Raw genomic sequence first — 14,261 nt, forward strand, 5'->3', positions numbered from 1 at the left:
GGCTCACCGGCTCGGCTGAATGTGTCAGAATTAACGGCGGTGGAACTGGCGGGAAAATAAGAACCAGGTTGTGGGGGGATGAGGGAGGGGGGAGGAGGGAGGAGGGGAGGGGGGCAGCGTTTTCTCTCCGGAGCAGAGAGGAATAATCCTCCCTTCCTTCCTTCCTTCCTCCTCCTCGTCCCTTCCTGGGATTTGCCGTGGACCTCGTCCCCTGTCACTGGCCCTTATTAGCTGGTGTGCTTGCTGAAGGGCTGTAATTGGACATTACTGTATGCAGGCAGTGTGCAGGGGAGCGGGGGGGGGGGGGGGGGGGGGGGGGGGGTCGTGGTCGTGTGCGTAAGCTGAGATCGATGCTGCAACAGGAAGAAAAGCAAGGGCTAAACCTGTCGCAGGATTATTCCTGTTTCACTGTGAGTTTTCTGCGTGTTTGTGTGTGTGTGCGCGCATGTGTTTGTGTATGTGCTTGTGTGTGCGTGTCTGTGTGTGTTTGTGTGAGCTAGCAGTGTGTGTGTGTGTGTCTGTGTATGTGTTTGTGTGAGCAAGCAGTGTGTGTGTCTGTGTCTGTGTATGTGTTTGTGTGAGCAAGCAGTGCGTGTGTGTTTATTTTCTTTCCCAAACAAAGCCTGTGGAACATGTTAAATCCGGGCGTGTGTATTAGCAGCTGCTGCAGATAGTAACACAGAGCTGAGGAGACGCCAGATTCCACTTCCTCTTTCCCTGCGAGTCATGTGCCACTCTCACTCCTGCAAGTGCGATCTGACGAGCGATCTGTGTGTGTGTGCGTGCGTGTGTGTGTGTGTGCGTGTGCTTAAGCTTGTGTGAACCTGTGTGAGTGCGAGTGTGTGTGTGTCTGTGTGTGAGAGTGTGAGTGTGTGTGTGTGTGTGAGAGAGTGTTGGTACGTGTGTGTATGTGTGTGTGCGTGTGTGTGCGTGTGTTTGTGTGTGTGTGTATGTGTGTGTGTGTGTGTGCGTGTGTTTGTGTGTGTGTGTATGTGTGTGTGTGTGTGTGTGTGTGTGTGTGCATGTGTTTGCGTGTGCGTGTATGTGTGAGACTGTGTTTGTGTGTGTGTATGTGTGTGTGTGAGACTGTGTTTGTGTGTGTGTGTATGTGTTTGTGTGTGTGTGAGACTGTGTTTGTACGTGTGTGTATGTAAGCTCATTATTTATCTTCTTTCCCAAACAAAGCCTGTGGAACATGTTAAATCCGGGCGTGTGTATTAGCAGCTGCTGCAGACAGTAACACAGAGCTGAGGAGACGCCAGATTCCACTTCCTCTTTCCCTGAGAGTCATATGCCACTCTCACTCCTGCAAGTGCGATCTGACGAGCGATCTGTGTGTGTGTGCGTGTTTGCGTGTGTTTGTGTGTGCGTGAGTGTGAGTGTGAGTGTGCGTGTGTGTGTGTGTGTGTGTGTGCATGTATGTTTACAATACGCATGCTCCTTCTCTCTTCTCTCTGATTTCACACAGACAGTATTGTGCCATTTCATTGGATGCCTTACCTGTTACCTGCCTATAACTGGTGTGAACCAGCTCCAGAGATGGGGAGTACCCCTTGAAACTTGTTCTGTCCCTCAGTGACACTGCAGTAACACCATTTCACCACTAGAGGTGTCACAGTCAATATGAATTATCCATGCTCAATTATTATTATTTATTTATTGCTTTTTTCATAGTGTGCATGCTTTAAAGCAGCTTGTTTTGCACATCTGGATTTCAGGACATTTATGCTCATAATTGATGAGCTAAAGGATAAATCAACAAATTAAAGTAAAACAATGAAATATTTGTTGTATAAACATGATACATCAGTTTCAGGAAGGAGGGTGTAGTGGTGCTGGTATCATATTGTGATTGGGGGATACGGGGTCAAATCCTGTACATATGCTGTTGTCATATTGCAGAGCATCAAGCAAGGCTGTTTCCCTTGCATGCAGAAATGGACAGATGAAAGCATGCAGTGTTTTCACTGTTTGATTTTGGGTGGAAGGTACTGTGAGTTGTTAATTGTGTTATCCCTTTGAAGAGCAGGTTTTTTGGAATGTTTTTTCTACATTCTAAGTTAGTATTCTAGAACTCCTCTGCTTACCCTTACCAGTGGTGATTGTGACATCAGCATAATAATGTTCAGTTCAGTACAGGACATACGTTCTAATTACATATTTGTGATCTCGCACCTTAAATGGTTAAATAAATGCAACAGTGTTGTAAAGGCGAATGGTGAAAATAGCCTTTACGGTCACAGGAAGTGTTCCAGACTCTCTCTCTGCCTCTCTTCTCCATTTGCACGAGTGACTGGCCCCACAGACTAGCAAAAAAAACCTGGGGGTGGCAATTTAAAACTGGACTCTGATCAATAAAGCGATATGTAATTCAATTGAAACGCCCTAATTAAATCCCGACGCTCTGCTTTTGACCCACAATGGGGCTGTTGTCTGGGGTTTTTTTTTTTTTCTTTTTTTTTTCCGCACACCACCGAGCCCAGGCAGGATATTAAATGACAAAGATCATCGGTAATAAGGAAGTAAACACTATAATTGGAGTCGAAGGGTTAATAGAGGGCGGTTAGCCGATTTGCCGCCTTGAACCTTGAAGCGGCGTAATTCGTTCTACCCTGTAAGCTGTGGCTGGTGAGCGCTACGCAGTAAATGCTGTTACTGTGTTTAGTCGGTGCCGACTGATGAGCGGTATGTCATTTCAATCAACAGTTTTGATTGGATCGTGGGCGTAGCTCATTTGCATAACGGAACTGAATGCATTTTTGGGGCGGGGGGGGGGGGTCACGTTACGCTCTGTTTCTCCCTGGCTCCGATTGTGATTGGTCGGCGATCGGTTAGCGGTTAGCATTGCGGTGCAGAGGATGAATTAACGGGCGTAAATAGCGCAGAACTTCATTAGAATAACGATGTGTAATCGGCGGGCGCCCTTTCCCGATCGCTCCTGGGCGAAACGGGAGCTTGATGCTCGCGACGGAAAAGAAGACGGATGGTGTTTATTCGGTCCTGAAATAAAGCGCTCGGTCCGGCGAAGCTCTCTTGGCGCGAAACGTCGCGGACCGCGGCGTTTGCGGCTCGGCTAGCCGATAGCCGCCGACGGAAACCGAGGGGCGGGGCAGATTCCGCGTTACGGTGATTTTTTTCGCCGCTATTAATATCAATTCCGTCTCTTTGTCAAACGGGCTAATTGGTGGAGGGAATTCGGTGTGTAATTACCTCGACAACAAAACAACGTTATCTGCGTCGCCCCGGTCACACCGGCTGCTCCCGTAATTATTTGACCATCGTGTGGGAGCTGGCCTCGTCTGTCGAGAGAAAAAAAATGTAATGTCTTGATAATTGTCTGATAAAGGTGTAATATAATATTATGCGCGCACAATGCTGATGGTGGCTCTGTCGAGATATTACTCATTAGTTTCTCATAATAATGAGTCAAAGGTGAAGGTCAAAAATATACTCAGACTGGGATAAGGTTTTTTTGTTAACCATCTGGAAAATAAATGGTAAATGGACTGCATTCACTGTAAATAGCACTTTTATCCAAAGCGCTTTACAGTTGATGCCTGTCATTCACCCATTCACACACACACTCACACACCAACGGTGAAAGGCTGCCATGCAAGGTACCAATCAGCTCGTTGGGAGCAATTAGGGGTTAGGTGTCTTGCTCAGGGACACTTCAACACGACCAGGGCAGGGGATCGAACCGGCAACCCTCCGACTGCCAGACAACCTCTTACCTCCTGAGCTATGTTAACTCAGGTCAGTAGTGGGTTTCCATTTTAGGCTTTATGTTTGTTTTGTTTCCCGGGGACATGTTAATGTGTCGCAACAAGTTAAGGGGACAGCCTGCCTTCAACAGATGAAGGAAGTTCCGTCAGCCAATCGTGCGCGTTCTTTCAAATTGCCCTCCAGCCAATCAAAACTCAGACAAAAAAAACGAGTCACAATGCCTTGTGTCACAGTGCTATTTCTGCACGGTGGCTCAGCTCTGACAGACGGGCGGTGCTAGCTCCGAAATCGCACCACGGCGGGGGTCTGCCTGTTAATTATCCTGAACACAAGACCGTGGCGCTGTCACCTCCAGTTCAACTCACGGCTGCGAATACTTTAAACTTCGAGACGTAGTTTGAACAGAAGGGGCGGGGGGGGCAGGGGGGGGGGCGTGCCAGTACTGTGTCGGTTTGAATGTACGCACGCTGTCCTCGCCGTCTGTGTGGGTAGCTCTTGCAGGGTTGGCGTTACTGAAGTGTGCCCCTTATCAGACCCCCCCCCTAAGGGAAACAGACTGCGTTTACTCTGAGTCAGCGGGGTTTGATAAAAAGGCAATGACAGTTGCTAAACACCCTACTGGATCAGCATTATGTAAACCTTGAGTTGGTGTCTTTGATGGTGTGGTACAGTGGGCAGTTAGCTACAAAGGCTAACCTGGTGTGACAGGCCTACAGAGACAGTGCAAGCAGGATCATTGATGCACTGTTTTGTTATAATCATGTCTTTATTTGATGACTTGGGGTTTTTCTTTGAACCTTGGGTATATGGTTCGAGGAGACTCGTCTGTACGACCTTCTGTGCGCCATTCGCGTATAGCCATTTCACTACACACATTTTGCACCATTGTATATTTCCATCATTGAAAATACTGTACAGTAAATTTCATTCACCTTAACCTGGCATTCCTCTTTGACTCTTACTGCTGCACACCTGGCAGTTTAATGTCCTAACATACACATAGAACTCTGCACACTGTAGTCACTCGCCTATACTAACATTGTAGCAAGATACACAATCTATGCATGCTACACACACCTTTCTAGTGTTTGGTGTATCTGAGAGGTTTCTTTCAGGTGTGCTAGCTAGAAGGGTTGCCTCACCTGGATAAGCCACTAAATGTGTGGAATGTAAATATGTCATGGGGCAGGTAGAAATGTATGGCAGTCAGTGATTAATGGTGGCCTTTAGTGGAACTTATGAGGGGAAGTGTTGAAAACTTGCATGGGAGTCAGTTTTTTTTTGCGATTTCAGAATTTGTGATTATGAGCGCTAATTTTGGGAAATAAATCCAGAGCCATCTGGTCTCACTTTCGGCAAGATGTTCTGCATGAAAAGACGCCGGTGTCTCCACACACCATGTGCCACCCAAGAACTGCGCTTGTCTCAGCCATCGCACAAAAATAACCAAACAGTCTTTGGAGTCTTTACTTTCCTCAGCCTTGTTTGCATGATTTCGGGATTTATATGTGCTTATCTCCGAAAAGACGACGAAGGCACAATTAAACGATTATGCATAAATGTTCCAGACACTGCTTCTAAAGCAAAGACTCAATTTAAACTTCAGTTCTGGACTTCCAAGGCACAGAAGGCCAACGGCAAGTGACGGTCCCACGCCTGTCTCAAAAAACGTTGCCGTTTCTAATAGCCCCTTCCGCTCCGCTCCGCTCCGCTTTGCGGTATCTCCGTACGCATCTGCCTGAACATGTTGCGTTCAGCTGTGCTGTTTCCTCTCGCAGGACGCTCACGTTAATTAGCTGGCGAGGGACACGACGCGGGGATAAGTAAACGCTAGCGCCCGCGCTAGGTGTTGAAAAGAGAACGTCTCCCGCAGAGAAAGCCAGCGATAACAATGAGCTCTTATTTATTTAATTTTTTTCTCGTCTTGACCTCTGACACGCTCGGATTCTGCCTAAGCTCCCCGGCGCTGTTTGGGTCTAATTAACTGGCGGCCTGAAGTTTCGTTCTGTCGTTTATCCTGGCCGTGATCGCTGGGTGCGAATGCTAATTGAAGAGACTGTGAGATACCGTAGCAGAATCAATACTGTTCTGATACTGTGGAGATACTGTAGCAGAATCAATACTGTTCTGATACTGTGGAGATACTGTAGCAGAATCAATACTGTACTGATACTGTGATACTGTAGCAGAATCAATCCTGTTCTGATACTGTGGAGATACTATTGCAGAATCAATCCTGTTCTGATACTGCGGAGATACTGTAGCAGAATCAATACTGTTCTGATACTGTGGAGATACTGTAGCGGAATCAATACTGTTCTGATACTGTAGAGATACTGTAGCAGAATCAATACTGTTCTGATACTGTGGAGATACTGTAGCGGAATCAATACTGTTCTGATACTGTGGAGATACTGTAGCAGAATCAATACTGTTCTGATACTGTGGAGATACTGTAGCAGAATCAATACTGTTCTGATACTGTGGAGATACTGTAGCAGAATCAATACTGTTCTGATACTGTGGAGATACTGTAGCAGAATCAATACTGTTCTGATACTGTGGAGATACTGTAGCAGAATCAATACTGTTCTGATACTGTGGAGATACTGTAGCAGAATCAATACTGTTCTGATACTGTGGAGATACTGTAGCATCACACCACGCTGCTGCGGTACGTTGCTACGCAGGCCTCGGTTACAACCTGGGCGGGAGACCTGCTGGGGTATGTTGCTGCTGGAGGAGAGTGTGGCAGGCTCGGTAGAGGACACTGTGAGCAGCGCGCTGTATAAGGTGCTGGCTCTCATATTAGACTGTTAAACCCAGACTCCCTGCTCTCACTGTAAACCCCACAGCACTTCTCCGAAGGCTAGAGGTGTTAACCCTGGTGCCCCTGGTCAAATTCCCGTGAAAATGGCTCTCTGTTTCCCTGCATGTGATTGGCTGCACAATCCCTTTGCATTCCTACCCACTTTGATTCCCTCGGTCTTTCGTACGAAAGAGAATTCAATTTACAGTTCACCGATCTGGCTGAGTAAAGAGGTTTTAAAAATGTTTTCAGGTACTGCAGGTAAAGTTTTTTTATTTTTTATTTTATATGCTGTGTATAGTCTTCTTACTGTAAAATAGTGTCACTGTTTTGCAGGAATTGAAAAGACTTGTTTCAGTTTGGGTTTGCAAATGTTTCTTTCACATTTGGCATTTGGGTTTGCAAAGGTTTCTTTCATATTTGCCGTGGTGTACTGCATCTGGGCAGGAAAAAAAACAACAACAACATTTTATACATTGAAGTGCCCACCGTTAATGAAGCCGAACACTGAATCATCCTCTGTGGCCCTGGGGTGCTTTTCCACAAAAATATTCTTAGTTCACAAAACTCAAATGCCACGATGATTCAGCCATACTTATTCACAAGGGATGCACCACAACAGACAGACTTTAAATGGGCATCTGGTTGAGGCTGAACTGAGTTGAGTACTTGAGTTCCGGTGCAAAGATTTTTGGATGCACAGAAACCTGTTTCCTTATTTAGATGGTGTGCTAGTCATTGTCTGTGGAGCTCTTTTAACCCTGACTCATGAAGTCAATTCATCTGCTTCCTCATCTGAGCCACCAAAGATTTTCCAACCGATTACATGTACATACGGTATGTGTGCTGATAGAATAAGGCTAAATATCACAGATAAGCAAACACACACACTCCCACACACACACACACACTCATACACACAGACACACACACATACACAAACACTCTCTCACACACACACACACACTCACACTCTCACACACAGACACACACACACTCGCACTCACACACAGGTTCACACAAGCTTAAGCACACGCACACACACACACACACACACGCACACACACACAGATCGCTCGTCAGATCGCACTTGCAGGAGTGAGAGTGGCACATGACTCTCAGGGAAAGAGGAAGTGGAATCTGGCGTCTCCTCAGCTCTGTGTTACTATCTGCAGCAGCTGCTAATACACACGCCCGGATTTAACATGTTCCACAGGCTTTGTTTGGGAAAGAAAATAAATAATGAGCTTACATACACACACGTACAAACACAGTCTCACACACACACAAACACATACACACACACACACAAACACAGTCTCACACACACACATACACACACACAAACACAGTCTCACACATACACGCACACGCAAACACACGCACACACACACACACACACATACACACACACACAAACACACGCACACACACGCACACACACATACACACACGTACAAACACAGTCTCACACACACACACAAACACACTTCAGGTCCTTGTGGGGACAGATCTCTTGTTTAACAGTCGCTGTTTTTTTACATTACCTGTGTAGAGGGGGCACACACTGTCAGATTTTGGGGTCATTACTGCACACTTCTCCACGCCTCTCCCACACACCACTGACCCCTGACCCTTGACCTCTGTGCTGGTTACTGAACTCCAGTCTGGCCAGTAACTGGGGACCCCTCCCCTCTGAAGGTAAAACGCTGTAATGTATAGATAGACTGATAATGTCAACGGTCAAATATTCCAACATGGTGGAAGAGGCTGTCTGGTTTGACTTCAGCGCTGGGGTCTGTTTTCTTAAGGGCTTCAATCAACTTGTGTTCAATCAACATTTGTCCTTAACTTTGTCTTGTGACAAACAATAATAAATTCAACAGAGGCTGCCTAATAGAATTTATTTCTAAGTCAAACTTAAGGACAAATGTGGATTCAGTCCGTACTCACTGAGGAAGATCTAGAGGTCTATGGGAAAATCTGTCATTTTTAGACATCTCATCAGAACAAAATCCAATTTGTCGCTGAGGAAACCGACTGTGGGATCCGAGAAAAAAAAAAATTCATCTAATTTTTCGTTCGGCGCTCGGTAACCAAGAAGCAGACGTGCCTGTCTGGGGCTTTCTGCCAACTCTGAAATGTCAGCTTCCGGAAGCTTCCACAAAAAAAAAAGAAACCCAATAAAATGTTTTGGTGTTTAATAGGTTCAGGAGTTTAAATGGCAGTTGGTGACTGGGTAGATATGGGATCCCCCCCCCCCCCGCTCCCCGTGACATCTCAGTTTCCCCCATTAGAAACACCCCCCCCCCCCCCCAAACATATTTACAGGGACCAGACCTGCATCAAATGATATAACTTTTAAATGTCTATAAAAGGAATATATATTTTATCCAATATTCAGAGGAAAAATTCTTCTTTCTTAGAAGATTACATAAAATTACATAAAATACATTTTGTTCAGAAGCATACTTCATTGAAAAATTGTGTTTTACGAGCACGCATGTGTTCCTGTGTCAGGCCCTGAGCTAAACCCTGCTTTCTGACCCAGGGTAATAAAGTAATGTAGATCTTTAGCCCAGGTCTGGCAGGCACTTAGTTTTCGCTTGCCGTGAAATGGACATATTGCCGAAAGTTTCGGCTTTTTTTTTGCGTGACGGAACAAACCGCTCCGTAACCACGGCGTCTGTTTGCTCTCGCCACGGCGACGGTCCCCCCGGCACAGGCTAATGTGAGAGGCGTGCGCTCGGGCTGGAATCCGTCTGAACGCCTCTAATTGGTGTGGGACGTGTAATCCCCTTCTCCGCTTTGAGGAAGAAGGGAAACCCGTCGATGCGCTCTTTAATTCGCCGATTTGGCTGAGAGAGAGAGAGAGAACTCCGAAGGCTTCGAAACTCTTCCGCGCTCGCCCCGGAATCGGGCGCGCATTCGTCGTCGCGGAGGAGAGAGCGTGATTCGCCGAGGAAGCCGTTTCCGCGGGTGAGCTTAATGCGCTTTTTCCGCGATCGCGTTTGAAATATCCCCTTCAAGATCCAGGCACTTCGGGGCTGTTTGTTTGAACAACGGCGGCGGCGTCACACAGTCGACGTGACATCAGCCACAACGGAGGACATCAAAGCGCGTCGCGGCCGAGCCGGGGACGCGTTCTCCTCCCGGCGATGCCCGAGAAGATGCTTCCTCTTTACCTTCTCTTCTTTATTATTCTTTCGCGAGGCGGAGATACCGCGGGTGATTCTGTATAATTCATCGGGGCCGAGGAGGGAGAATGGAGGCCGTTCTTTCGGGGGGGGGGGGGTGCGGGGGGTGGGGGTTGGGGGGAGGGGGGGGGGGACGTATTAGTATTGACATGGCATTTGAGGGGCGGGCGAACAGAACGCAGACGTCCAAACGATAAGAGCCCTCTCCCGCATTTATTTGATCCAAAGGCCGCAGCGCCATCCTAATTACACTGAGAGATCGGTTCGCTGGGCCTGTTGAGAGTATTTATTTATTTATTTATCTGTTTATTTATATATTTGCAGCAAATTTTCGCTGTTTTTCAGCTGGCTAAGGGAGGCGGGCTCTGTGATTTGGGGTCTTGGTTCTAGAACTTTCTGAATAGGCCTCGCGTGCGCTTGATGTGGTTAGCAAGCTAGCTATTTAGCTTTCTGGTGAACCAGAGCTAACGTTATACTTACCTTCATAACCGAATATAAACTTCTCAAAAAAGAATTTATAGCCCTTGTCAAGTTTAGACCGCTTAACGTTCACTGGCAATGCTTCGACAATGCGGATAACATCGGACAGTGAACGTTGGCAGAGCTATCAGGGACTGTGAGAACACACGTCGCTGTTTAGGCTCAATTTTTCGCTGTCAGAAATGGACTTGCGTCCGTAGCAACGGTAACCGGAAACAAAGTATCCCTACATCTGGTTTTGGTCGCCATCTTGTGAAATAGGCCTATGACGTCCCTAGCTGGAGGAAACGGCGGCCATTAAAAACGAGGGACTAATGCGCAGGCATGAATAATGCAGCCGTTAGGAGGGCTCCTGTGATGTCACAGGCAAGACAGTCACAGGGCTCTGAGCACAGTGTAGTACAGTACGATGCACAGAGCTCTGTGATGTCACAGGCAAGACGGTCACAAAGCTCTGAGAACTGTGCAGTACAGTTCAGTACAATGCTTTTGTGTTAATTCAACTGTAAGAGTGTTTATACCAGTCTAGTAGGGATCAGATGTACTCTGTCAAGAGTTGGATTAACACTGAAGATTTTATGGAGCAGATAGCGGAAGTGTTGCTTTGTTTTTGTGTGTTTGAGTCTGTTTGTGTGTGTGTGTGTGTGCGTCTGTTTGTTGGTGTTTTGTGGAGACACATTCCCCTGCGGCTGTGGCCCGTGATGAGGCCGAGCGCACGGGGCTGAATGTGAGGCCTTCCTTTAGCGTCTAACGCGTCAGATCGAGGCCTTCCTTTAGTGTCTAACACGGCAGATTGAGGCCTTCCTTTAGCATCTAACGCGTCAGATTGAGGCCTTCCTTTAGCGTCTAACACGGCAGATCGAGGCCTTCCTTTAGCGTCTAACGCATCAGATTGAGACCTTCCTTTAGCGTCTAGATAGATAGATAGATAGAAACTTTATTGATCCCGTAGGGAAGTTCCCTTAGGGAAATTCAGGTTTCCAGTGAGTACAGCACCATAAGTCAAAAAGTTAACAAATTAAACATCACACATCAAATATCAAACATAGAGATAGTAACAATATACATAAAATAAATAAAGAAAATAAATAAAGAATAAAGTAGCAGCGGTTATATAAAATAGCAGCGGTTGTTCCAGTTTAATTAAATAGGTAGTAAACAATAAATAATGAGACTGTTCAGTGTGATGATGATGATGTTCAGGTGATCAGGCCTAACTCTACTTCCTCAGACCTCAGACCTAACCTATCCTCCCCCACCCCCTCCTCTCCCTTCCAACTTTGGAGTTGTGCAGTCTGATGGCACGGGGAACAAAGGAATTTTTCAGTCTGTTCGTGTTGATCCTCGGGAGCAGCAGCCTGTCGCTGAACATACTTCTCTGGTTGCTGATGACAGTGTGCAGGGGATGGCTGGTATTGTCCAGAATTGCCAGCAGTTTTTCTAGAGTCCTCTTTTCCGCCACTGTCACCAGGGAGTCCAGCTTCACGCCGACCACAGAGCCGGCCCGCCTGATCAGCTTGTCCAGCCTGGAGGAGTCCCTCTTTGATGTGCTGCCCCCCCAGCACACTACAGCATAGAACAGGACGCTGGCTATTACCGACTGGTAAAACATCCACAGGAGTTTCCTGCAGATGTTAAACGATCGCAGCCTCCTCAGGAAGTACAGTCTGCTTTGGCCCTTCTTATAGAGATTGTCAGTGTTGTTGGACCAGTCCAACTTGTCATCCAGCACCAGCCCTAGGTACCTGTAGCTGCCCACAGCCTCAACTTCAACCCCCTCAATTTGGACTGGATGGGGGCGTGGTCTGGACTTTCCAAAGTCTATGACCAGTTCTTTTGTTTTTGAGGTGTTGAGCTGCAGGTGATTAGTGTGGCACCAGATGACAAAGTCCCTCACCAGACTCCTATACTCCTCCTCCCGTTCCCCCCTAATACACCCCATGATGGCCGTGTCATCAGCAAACTTCTGAATGTGACACAACTCAGAGTTATAGCTGAAGTCCGAAGTGTATAGGGTGAAGAGTAGAGGAGCCAGCACAGTCCCTTGGGGTGCTCCTGTGCTGCTGACCACAGTGTCAGATGTGATGTCCTTCAACCTGACATACTGTGACCGGTCTGTGAGGTAGTTGGTAATCCATGACACCAAGCGGGGGTCCACTCGTATCCTAGCCAGTTTGTCTTGAAGCAAAAGGGGCTGGATGGTATTGAAGGCACTCGAGAAGTCCAGAAACAAAATCCTGACCGTGCCACTTCCCTTGTCCAGATGCGAGTGGGCCCGATGCAGGAGGTAGAGGATAGCATCCTCCACCCCAACTCCTGTTCGATATGCAAACTGTAGCGGGTCCTGAGCATGCTGCACCTGAGGCCTGAGGAGGTTGAGGAGGAGCCTCTCCAGTGTCTTCATGATGTGTGATGTGAGTGCCACCGGTCTGTAGTCATTCATCTCACTTGGCCGGTTCTTTTTCGGAACCGGAACGATGCAGGATGTCTTCCACAGGGTGGGCACTCTCCCTAGTTGTAAACTGAGGTTGAAGACGTACTGTAGAGGCTCCCCCAGTTCAGCGGCGCAGGTCTTTAACAGCCTGGGACACACCTTGTCCGGGCCAGCTGCTTTCCTGGGGCGAACCTTCCTCAGTTCACTCCTGACCTGGTCCGCAGTGATGCAGGGAGGGGGATGGGAGGTGGGCAGGGAAGAGGGGTCAGCTCTGGAGTTGGTTAGAGGGGGGTGGGGGATGGGTGGAGGGGACCGGTCGAACCGGTTGAAAAAATTGTTGAGCTCGTTCGCCTTCTCCACTGTCCCCCCCTCTACACTGCTCTTCGCTTTGTAGCCTGTGAGGGTTCTCACACCATCCCAGACCTCCCTCATGTTGTTTGCCTGCAGTCTCTGCTCCACCTTCCCTCTGTAGCTCTCTTTCGCCTCCCTCAGGCACAGCTTCAGTTCGCGTTGTGCTGACTTTATTGCCTCCTTGTCCCCATTTTTGAAGGCCACCTTCTTCTTGTTGAGGACCGTTTTCACCTCACGTGTTACCCAAGGTTTATTATTAGGGAAACAACGCACAGCTTTAGCAGGGGCAACCACATCCATACAGAAATTAAGGTAATCCGCCAGGCAGTGTGTCAGTCCCTCTATGTCCTCTCCATGCGAACTCTGTAGCACACTCCAGTCCGTGGTTTCAAAACAGTCTCTTAGGGCATCCTCCACTTCAGGAGACCATCTCCTAAAAGTGTGTTTTGTGGCTGGTTGTCTTTTCACCAGGGGGGTGTACTGTGGCTGCAGGTAAACCAGGTTGTGGTCAGATTTCCCCAGTGGGGGGAGGGGGGTGGCCCTGTATGCCTCTCTCACATTAGCATAAAGTAGGTCTATTGTCCTGTTGTTCCTTGTGGGACAATCCACAAACTGGTGGAATGCAGTCAGTGTGGATTCCAAGGTGACATGATTAAAGTCACCTGAAATGGCGATAAACGCCTCTGGATGTTGTGTCTGCAGCCTAGCTGTGATTGAATGTATCTTCTCACAGGCAGTGGCTGCGTCAGCTCTCGGAGGAATGTAAACACAGACGGCAATCACGTGACTGAACTCCCTCGGTAGATAGTATGGCCGCAGGCTAACGGCTAGCAGCTCTAGATCCCGGCAACATAAGATCACCTTCGTATTAACATGTCCTGGGTTACACCATCGGTTGTTAATGTATAAAATGAGACCCCCACCTTTGCTTTTTCCGCAGGCTTTCGTGTCTCTATCGGCTCTCACTGAGCTGAAACCCGGCAAGTCCACGTTAGTATCTGGTGTGCAGCAGGTTAGCCACGTCTCCGTGAAGAGAAACAAGCTGCTCTCCCGATAAATCCGCTGGTGGTTGATGAGCGCTGACAACTCGTCCATCTTATTCGCCAGTGCGTTAACATTCCCCATCATTATGGAGGGTATCGATGGTTTAAAACGCCTTCGCTTGTCCGTTAGCCTAGCCTTAACCTTAGCGCCAGCCTTGCAGCCTCGGTATTTCCTCCTTAGTTCTGCCGGAATGTGATGTCTTACTCCGGCTTGCGACATC

The 14,261-nt window shown here is 47.8% G+C and overlaps 1 protein-coding gene across 4 annotated transcripts in view; it reads left to right on the forward strand.

Moving 5' to 3' along the window:
* Positions 1 to 14,261, forward strand: part of LOC118235703 (cell adhesion molecule 2-like) — a 338,507-nt gene that overhangs the window by 160,927 nt on the left and 163,319 nt on the right. The window lies entirely within an intron of this gene.

This window comes from Anguilla anguilla, chromosome 9, assembly GCF_013347855.1.
Source record: "Anguilla anguilla isolate fAngAng1 chromosome 9, fAngAng1.pri, whole genome shotgun sequence".
Classification (NCBI taxonomy): Eukaryota; Metazoa; Chordata; class Actinopteri; order Anguilliformes; family Anguillidae; genus Anguilla; species Anguilla anguilla.